Consider the following 10,000-nt stretch of genomic DNA (forward strand, 5'->3'; position numbering starts at 1 on the left):
CAACAACGCATCAAACCAAAACTTTGTAGGCCCGGGCCTACAGTTATATGTGCTGGCTACGCCCCTGGTTGCAAAAAGAATTTCTGCTTAGTTTTCGCAAAAGAAAAATACTAGTACTATAAATACTCGCGCTTAAAATAATTGCCAGTAACCCCCTCCCCCTTCAGAAAAGCTTAGGTCTATCCCAATCCAGCGTCAGCCTTGCAAAAATTTGATCAGTGGCTAATGGGATTATAACTGGAACTTATCTGAAATATTTTTCACATCTAATAATGCACATCATCCGTACCATAACAAAGATCGTGGGCAAAGCACACGAAACCACAATCATCGTCGTACAATTCCAGAATGTGGCAGTTTGTTTAAAAGCATTTAACTATATTTGATATGCCCTACATGAGCTTACATGCCCAATGGATAACGAGATTGAAACTGGAACTGTTTGTAACATAACATCCAACAATACATATATTATACCTCTATAATCTTATATACGAAGCTCTATGTTTTACTTCGGCTCAACTAAACCATGTCTATTATCATTGTAATCATTCGATGAAAAAGAGCAATCTCTTGCAGAATGAAACTTAGTACTGTAAAATCTTTAAGAAATATTTTTCCTGCTTTAGGCCAATTTTATTGCCAAACATTTGGAATATATGAGGTTTTAAAAGACACATTCTGGTTTTCTTGCTCCTAGCACTAAAGCCTGGATTGGCCTGAAGAACAAGATGATTTATTCCCAGAATGTTAACCTAGCTGTCATTTTTTTTGCCAAAAGATATAATTTTTCTCCAATTTTTTTATGTTACACAATGAACAGGAAATCGGCGAAATGGAAGCGAATTTAGTTGGGGATTTAAGAGCTGTAACCATCCGTGTTTTCAAATATCATCCTGGAGGTTTAAAATTAGATTTTTTTGGTGCACAAACACAGCAACGTGAAGAAAAGCAGACCGTATTTTCTAAGCCCAATTCTAAGCCCAATTCCTCGAATATTAGCAATTTGCGAAACCAAAAAATCTTACGTGACCCGTCACACAATCAAAATTCGCCTTCTATGTGCCGATTTAGCGCTTACTTCCTTTTTTACCTTGAAGTTAAAAAATAGCCGCCGTCACTTTGGTAAAGCCATTGACCAATAGGTGAAAACTACATAAGACGGACAAATCAAATGGACAAGTGTAAGGCCTCCCTTAAAAGTTTCAAATGACCCTCTTTCAAGTTCAGTCGTACGTCATCGTCAATCTCAACCATTCCCTTCCAAAAGTATGGATGCCTTCGTAAAATGCAATCCTTTTTTATGCAATAAAATCTGGATGCCTCCCGACTCCACGTGGGTTCCATAGTCACTCTTCCCTTGCCGTCTTCCTTTGGGTAATAGTATCGTTCTTTATGAAGTATTGCAATGTCCTGTGGAATGCACACTACACCAGCTCTAGCAAATTCCACTTTACAGGACTCGCAATATCGCGTGACGTTTCTGGTTAAGATAAGGCGTTTCAACAGCCACCGGAAGTGGACTTTTTGCATTGTTGGGCAGTGGTTCTTGGGCAAATTTTCAGGCAGATCGTCTCTATAAGAGTAATGACACTTATTAATACAAATGTGGTGGCGTCAAGGCATATAAAAAGGGAAGATGTCTTGCTTCCGGTTGCTGTCCGTCACTCAAAAACGCCTGAGCTTAATTTAAACTTTATACGTGGCAACGAAAACGTCACGCATTCCGCGCAAGGCGAAACGGCTTTTTTGGGGGGGAATTTTCTGTTTAGAATATCCGAGTAGACGCAGGGAGAAAGTAACTGTTTATTTCGCTAACTACAGATTTTCATTTTGCAAACTACAGATTTTCATTTTCGTTTCGTTCCATTTCGTTTCGTTCCATTTCGTTTCGCTCCATTTCGTTTCGCAAACTAAAGTAAGCCACTGTTTAGAGACATTTGCCTCAAGTCGTAGATTCCATATCAAGACAAAAAATAATTCGGTTTTATCAACGGAGTTGATAATGTAAATTGGCCACCGTACAGAGATTCTAAAAGCTGACGTTTCGAGCTGACGAAGGGCTAACGCTCGAAACGTCAGCTTTTAGAATCTCTGTACGGTGGCCAATTTACATTATCAACTCCGTTGATAAAACCAAATTTTTGTATACTACTTCCCCACCGACGCAGCACCACAGTTTCTTTAGAAACTACCCCTTCAAAAAATAATTCGGGCTACTGAAGATCGTGAATGCGTCAAAAGAGACAAATAAGAACGTTAACGTTGAAAACAAGGGGGCCAAACGTTTTTTTCAAGAACAATTCGCTTGAAAGCATTTGCCACCCGAATGTTTGGGATTATCTTTTTGGTAGATGAACTGCGCGTTAAATATGATCCCCACAAAATAGGGTGATTCAATTAGCCACTGTTAGGAATACATGGAAACTCTTTCTTCACCTATCGTAGTCGTTTTTGTCATGCAAATGCAAATGCATGTCATACAAAATTAAAAGTAAAATTATAATACTTCTTGGTCTTTCAGTTCACATATCTTTTCAAGCTGCCTCGACAATTTGTATTGAGCATGGGTTAAAAATTTAAATGTATTCGGTGTCAGTAACGGGTAACCACTAAGAACAAAACCGCAAAACGAAAACAAACAGTCGGGATATTTTCCAACAACTCTGGCAAACACATGACAACCAAGGAGTCACTTCCTTGGAAACTCAAGATAGTTCGTACTTTTAAATCACCTTTTCATTTTTTTACTTAAACATTTATAGGTTTCTGGCGGACAAGTTTCTGTAACAGACAGAAAATACTCATTGGAATTTAGACAGTTGAAAATTGCCACCCTGCTGTAAATTTCAAAAATATACTGATGACACGTGGCGACTGATTATGCGAAATTTTTTTGTTAAAAAAGCAGGTTTGACATGTCGAAACTGGACTGACTCATCCAATTCTTTGGATTAGCGGTAAATCAGTCAATGTCGATGCGGCTGGTAGAGTCTTCTTTCTTGTTCCCGACGTATCTCGGAAGATCGAAAGAGACTCTGATCGCAGGGTATAATAATGTATAGTCAAATGATATTTTATGGAGAAGGAAAAACATCAGTTGATTAGAAATAGACCATATTCGTATTCTCAGTATTGGACTGGAACTACCTTGCAATGGAGGCTCATGCGGGGGAATATATTAAAAAGTATTTGCATTTGAAAAGATTCCCCCGCATTAGCCTCCATTGCATGCTAATTCGAGTCCAATACTGAGAATACGAATATAGTCTGTTGTCTCCGGCTCTATAATTGTGCAAATATAGCACTGGGAGAATGGTGTTAATTACTGTAATTAACACTACTGAATAGAACTCTTCCTGTGTAACAAAAGTGCGCCTAAGAATTTGACAGAATAAGTTCTATTCATGCACGTCCGTAAAGGTTTCTAATGGACAAGTCAGAATTATCAACACTATTCCTGGAAGGCGACTGCAACTACACTTGGCCCGAAATGGACAAAAGTGTTGTTGCGAAATGGAAACCAAAAAATTGTTGATTTTAACCCTACGAATTTTTTTTTAAATTTCTCAAAGTTGTTTTGGTTAAATTTAGAACAGGCTTTTTTGTCATAGCAAGAGGTTTTCAGTCACCGCCCGGGGGTTACTCCCTTATATGGGCTATATAGGTAAGTGCGGCCCCAAAGGATATGGTTTTTTAACCGTTTTGATCTGAAATAGGGTAAGGGTTTCAGGAAGCGGGCCGCACAAACCCACCATTTTTTTTTCTGGGAATACCCCCCCCTCCCCTCCGGGTCAGTCACACACACACAACACTGCACTTAGTATAACTCAGTCACCGAGGCGTGAATGCGAACGCGATTATTTTGAATAGCTTCTTGAGCCTGGTTTTCATTAGCGGTGCAAGCATAAGCACAAGAAGCATACGGAAACTCTGTAGCTTCTTGTTCACAAGAGCCTTTTGTTTGAAAAATAGACACTAATTAACAACAAGTAAATACGCCTGCGTGTGTTGCTTATGCTTGCCTCGCTAGTGAAAACCAGACTTTATTCATCATCAATAACTGACAAGCAACAAAAAAGAATGATCCTTCACGATGGATTTGTCCTTTATTGTTATGTTGGTAGTTATGAATACGTAACAGCCAAATTAAAAGTAAAGTATAGTCTCTGCTTACGAGCCAGAAGGCCCATCAGGCCGCCACTTTTGTCCAGTTTCATTAGCATGAAGCGACTAGGAGTATTTCTACTCCCTCCTGGATGGGATGCTAATCCATCGCAGGGTTACCCCCAGGATTTTCGCCGGTACCCATTTATTCACCTGGGTGGAGAGAGGCACCGTGAGAGTAAAGTGTCTTGCCCAAGAATACAACACAATGTTCCTAGCCAAGACCCGAACCCGGACCACTCGATCCGGAGTCAAGCGCACTAACCATGAGGCCACCGTGCCTCCCTAACAGCCAAATTACGCTATTAATAAGTCAGTAGTCAGTAGTCAGTAATTATAAGTCAGTAGTCAGTACATTTGATTTGATTTACTTTCATTGTTAATTTCAGTTTACAGTGTCCCCAATTATCGCTCCAGCGCTAGAACGACTAGACACTTAAATAAAGTTCCTTTTAGTATGCAAATGCAATCAAATTGCCGTGGTAAAAACTGTCGCAAAAGCCATCGAAAATGGGTTCAAAAGGGTAAAATATAACAACTCATAAAAAACTAGCTGGTTTGTACGGGTGATGTTAGTTTATTTAACTGATTAAAAGACGATCTGGCGAGGCAATTACAAAGTGCAGTCTCCTGGTTATATGACAGTCTTGCCAATAATTAATTCGCTTTTTAAATTTATACCTTATGTGTGAACTCAAATGCATATTACATTTTCGACGTACAAGTCTGAGGCTTCGAATGGGCGCAATTTCTTTGGTTCCAGTGAAAAGTCTTTTATACCAGGTATGCATAGCCTTTCCGTTGGTGGCAGTGAAAACACATTGCGGGTTTGGTTGCAGAATACCCGGCCCACCAAATGTCCTACTTTAAAAAGCTGCCAACGCGGTCCGCAGTCCCGAAGTCGATGAATGAAAAGAAAAGTGTTAAAGGGCAAGCAGTGAAATGAACTGCCACCGCGGTCCGCAGTCCCGTAGTCGTTGAATGAAAACTGGTGGTTAACTAGAAAGCCTTCGCTACTTTGCTACTTTGACCACCATACACATTTTATAACCTGTACTGTAATTATTTTATCTTGTAACCATGTGTTGTGACTATATTTTTCTTTCTATGTTAATTTTATGTAAATAGTGTGAAATAAATGAACGAACCATGCTAAAGGGCAAGCAGTAAAATGAACTGCCACCGCGGTCCGCAGTCCCGTAGTCGTTGAATGAAAACTGTTAAAGGGCAAGCACCAAAATGAACTGCCACCGCGGTCCGAAGTCCCGTAGTCGTTCCCCAGGGTCTCTCTTCTTCCCTTCAAGGAAGGGAAGAAGAGAGACCCTGGGGACGAGGTTGAGTCGATGAATAAAAACTGTTAAAGGGCAACCAGTAAAACGCACTGCCACCGCAAAGTAAACGCTAACATTTTACGAGAATCGTTTAGGTCTAGTCACAGACGATCGCGCTAAGGCTTAATCAGTAAACGAGTGCTTTCTTCTTCACACGATCTCATGAAAAATGTAGTTGACCGAACCGCAACGTGAAAGCAAAAATTTTACGAGAGTGCTTAAGCCTCTAATCACTGAAACGGGCGCTTAGGCTTAATCAATAAAGGAGTGCTTTCTTCTTCACACGATCTCATGAAAAGTGTAGTTAACCGAACCGCAAAATGAAAGCTAAAATTTTACGAGTATTCTTAGGCCTAATCACTGAAGCGAGCGCTTAGGCTTAATCAGTAAACGAGTGCTTTCTACTTCATACGATCTCGTGAAAAGTGTAGTAACGGATCAGCAAAACGAAAGTGGAGTGATTGCAGAATACCCGGTTTCGAGTTGTTTATATGAATATCATTTTCTGTCCCATGCCACTGCGGACAAGCAGTATAGTTAAACACGACTGCGGGACCGCGGTGGCAGCTTTTTTAAGTAGGACATTTGGTGGGCCGGGTATTGTGCAATCTAGCCGCGGGTTTTAAGCCCGGTTTACAGCCAACTTGGGTACTAGAGCAGCTTAAGCCTGGTTTTCACTAGCGACGCAAGCACTGCATTTTGATTAGATGACCTTCTGTGTAATGTAGACAACTTTTAGCAGAACTCCGCGCGCCAAAGGCTCGCGCGCGGGGTACCATGGCTAAGAAAATATAGTCACTCATCTGTGCGAGAAAATTTGCTTTTGGTCATCGTCATCGCGTATCCAGAGTTCTCGGGCTTTTTGGTGAGCGGGTGAGCGCCTGGAAAGACTCCGGGATAATGGACTTAAAGTATTTTTTTGATTAGTCGCTTGCAGAACATTGGCAGTCGGACAGGAAGTCGGTAAGTAATATTCGGAAACCTTAGAATCTGGAGGGAGATTCAAAATCTAAAAGTAGTTTTTTTTCTACCTCATAAATATAAAAATCACAAAAGTAATAAATCGGCGGGGTTTGAATTATGTCTAATACCGCACGGGAATTTTCCCACGCTACTAAAAACTGATTACTGTTACTGTTGCAAAAGTAGCGTGGGAAAACATTACATCAGTCCAAGAGAAAATAAGGGGATAGAGAGGGAGGCTCCCGGTCCAGCCCTTGGGATATGTCATGTCCACGAAAGTTATTTTTAGACGAGCGGAAGTCTTCCGAGACGTCCGCATGCTGGCCTTCCTCGGTCCGATGCTTGAAAGAAAATAAATATTCATCAGCCTTCCACGTGCGCCGTCATTTTCTCTTTTGACTAAGAACCTAAGAGCGAGGCAAGACTCCATGCGGACGTCTCGGAAGACAGACTTCCGCTCGTCTAAAAATAACTTTCGTGGACATGACATATCCCGGCCAACGCCCTGAGCCTCCGTCTCTGTTCCCTCATTTTCTCTTGATCAGTCTCTTTGAGGAGAAATCCGTGGAAGGAGGTCTTGTCGAAGCCATTCAGAATTACGGAAACATAAAATTGTAGTAGAAGAGGACATTGGTGTCGTGTGTATTTTTAGTGTTTCGTATCATGGGGCGCCGTACTAGTCAATATTGTTTACTTATTTCTATGGTCTCTTAGACTTTTTATGTGATCAAGTTAACTTTTTATGTGATCACTTTGAAATTTTATGCCGTCAACCTGATTTTTTTGTATGGTCAACTTGTGACTTTTTATATGGTTAACCTTTGACTTTTTATATGGTCAGCAAGACTTTTTATATGGTCAACTGTTGACTTTTTATTTGGTCAACTGTTGACTTTTTATATGGTCAACTGTTGACTTTTTATTTGGACTTTTTATTTGGTCAACTAATGCAATGCGCGCGAGGCTCGCAACAAATATGGCTGACAGTAACGAGAGCGTGGACCAAATCACATCCGCCTGTGCTATAGCGACTCAGGCGCTTGAAGCAATTGGCAACCTCCAATGCAGAGACATCCGAAATTTAGCATCGTCAACTGCTACCGGTAGTGTTTCGAGCAGTTGTAACCCGTCAACAAGTGGAAGTTCTGCGATTGCAGCCGAGCTTGGAAGAAGATTTCCAACATTTAACGCACGTCGGGGGAGAACAAATAGCGCCTGAAATGAGCTCCATTCATTCCTTTCACAACACGATGTTGTTTTCAAAAGCCTTAATGATGAGGATAAGATACGGTATTTACTTGCCCTAGAAAACGAAACCACTTCAAAGATAGTAGGTAAATACACATATTTAATGTTTCAGAAGAGGAAAGACATGCTAAATGCAAAATAATTAAAAATAATAATTTTATACCAAATATATTACAAGTAATTGTATGATCTTTTAGTTAATTAGTTATTCTAGTAGATATCATCGCCTTTATTGTAACGAGACCGATACCTCCCTTTGGAGAGTAAGGCGCAATAAAGATTTACTGTTTACTCACTCACTCACTCACTCACTCACTCACTCACTCACTCACTCACTCACTCACTCACTCACTCTAGTCTGCAATAGAGGCTGTATAGAAGACGAGCGGCACTTCTTGATGTATTGCCCAGGGTACTATAACCTTAGAAATGAGCTCCATTCTCACCTTTCAACACACGATGTTGCTTTCAAAGGCCTTAATGATGAGGATAAGATACGGTATTTACTTACCCTAGAAAACGAAACCACTTCAAAGATAGTAGGTACTTGATACACATATTTAATGTTTCAGAAGAGAAAAGACATCCTAAATGCAAAATAATTAAAAATAATTAATTTATACCAATTGTATTACAAGTAATTGTATGATCTTTTAGTTAATTAGTTATTCTAGTAGATATCATCACCTCTACTGTAACGAGACCGATACCTCCCTTTGGAGAGTAAGGCGCAATTAAGATTTACTGTTTACTGTTTTACTCACTCACTCCAGCAAATTATAGAGGAATCACATTGACGAGCTGTTTAGGAAAACTATTTACATCAATCTTACAATCCAGGCTGAACAAGTTTATCGAACAACATAACATCCTCAATCCAGAACAGTTTGGATTTCGCCCAAATTCCCGAACAACAGATAGTTTATTCATCCTACAGCAACTCATTAATAAGTATACAAAACAACATAAGAAACTTTATGTTGGCTTCATCGATTATGAAAAAGCGTTTGATAGCGTGTGGCAGTCCGGGCTGATCTATAAAATCTACCAATATGGAGTTAAAGGCAAATTCTTTAAAGTCATTAAATCCATGTATTCGTCGATTAAAAGTTGCGTCAAAACTGATGAAAGCTCTATCACAGAAATGTTCTCATGCAACAAAGGAATAAGGCAAGGTGATGGCTTAAGTCCAGTTTTATTTTCATTATTTATGAATGACTTACCGCAATACTTTAGGGACAACCATTGTCCAGGAGTAATGATTGGAAGCCATTCTCTAAATTGCCTCATGTATGCTGATGATTTGTTAGTTTTAAGTCCCTCTCCAGAAGGACTACAGAAATCTATTAACGTCATTAAAAAGCACGCAGAGGAATGGAAGCTGAAGGTGAATACCAAAAAATCAAATATCATCATCTTTAGTGGGAACGGTCAAACCAAAAACAAGGAAATTTTCCAATATGGTTCAGAAGCATTACCTATCGTCGACAAACAAACATATTTGGGAATAGAAATGACCTCATCTGGTCGCTATACCTACGCAAGAGACATCCTTAGCAAAAAAGCTTATAAAGTTCTTGCGACAGTGAAACGATTGTTCTCCAATTCGGATACGACCACAATTACAATTAAGAATAAGCTTTTTGATGCCCTTGTCAAACCTATACTACTATATGGATGCGAAATATGGGGACCGGAGCTATTATCATATAAGACCCATTTTGACAAAAGCACTATCGAACAAGTCCATATCAAGTTCTGTAAACAAACACTAAATACCCCATGGTACACAGAGAACATTGCCTGTAGGGCAGAACTTGGACGGTACCCTTTAAGTATAGACATAAAAGCTTCAATATTTAGTTACTCGCTTAGATTACAGCATAAAACAGTCAACCCTCTATTAAAGGAAGCCTTTCATCACGCAAAAAGTCACAGCCAATTTTTTGATGTATTAAATAATGACGAAACTATACGAATGCACTCTATAGGCAATACATCAAGCCAACTACACATTAAGAATGCTCGTTCCTCCATAAAGAATCAGCTTAAAAAGGACTACATTCGAAATTGGCTGAAGGCTCGCAACAACACTTCCGAAGGCTCTAGAGAGAAATTTACACACAAAGAAGTCAAATTCGACTACCAATTGGAAGACTATCTCAAAACTATCAGAAACCCAGCACATAGAATAAGTATGACAAAATTGCGTCTGGGGGTTCATAGCTTGCGAATACAGACTGGGAAATACGAAAATAGAGGTGCACCAATCCCAGTAGATGGAAGAACGT

The sequence above is a fragment of the Montipora capricornis genome, chromosome 12 (genome assembly GCF_036669925.1).
Source record: "Montipora capricornis isolate CH-2021 chromosome 12, ASM3666992v2, whole genome shotgun sequence".
NCBI classification, from domain to species: Eukaryota; Metazoa; Cnidaria; class Anthozoa; order Scleractinia; family Acroporidae; genus Montipora; species Montipora capricornis.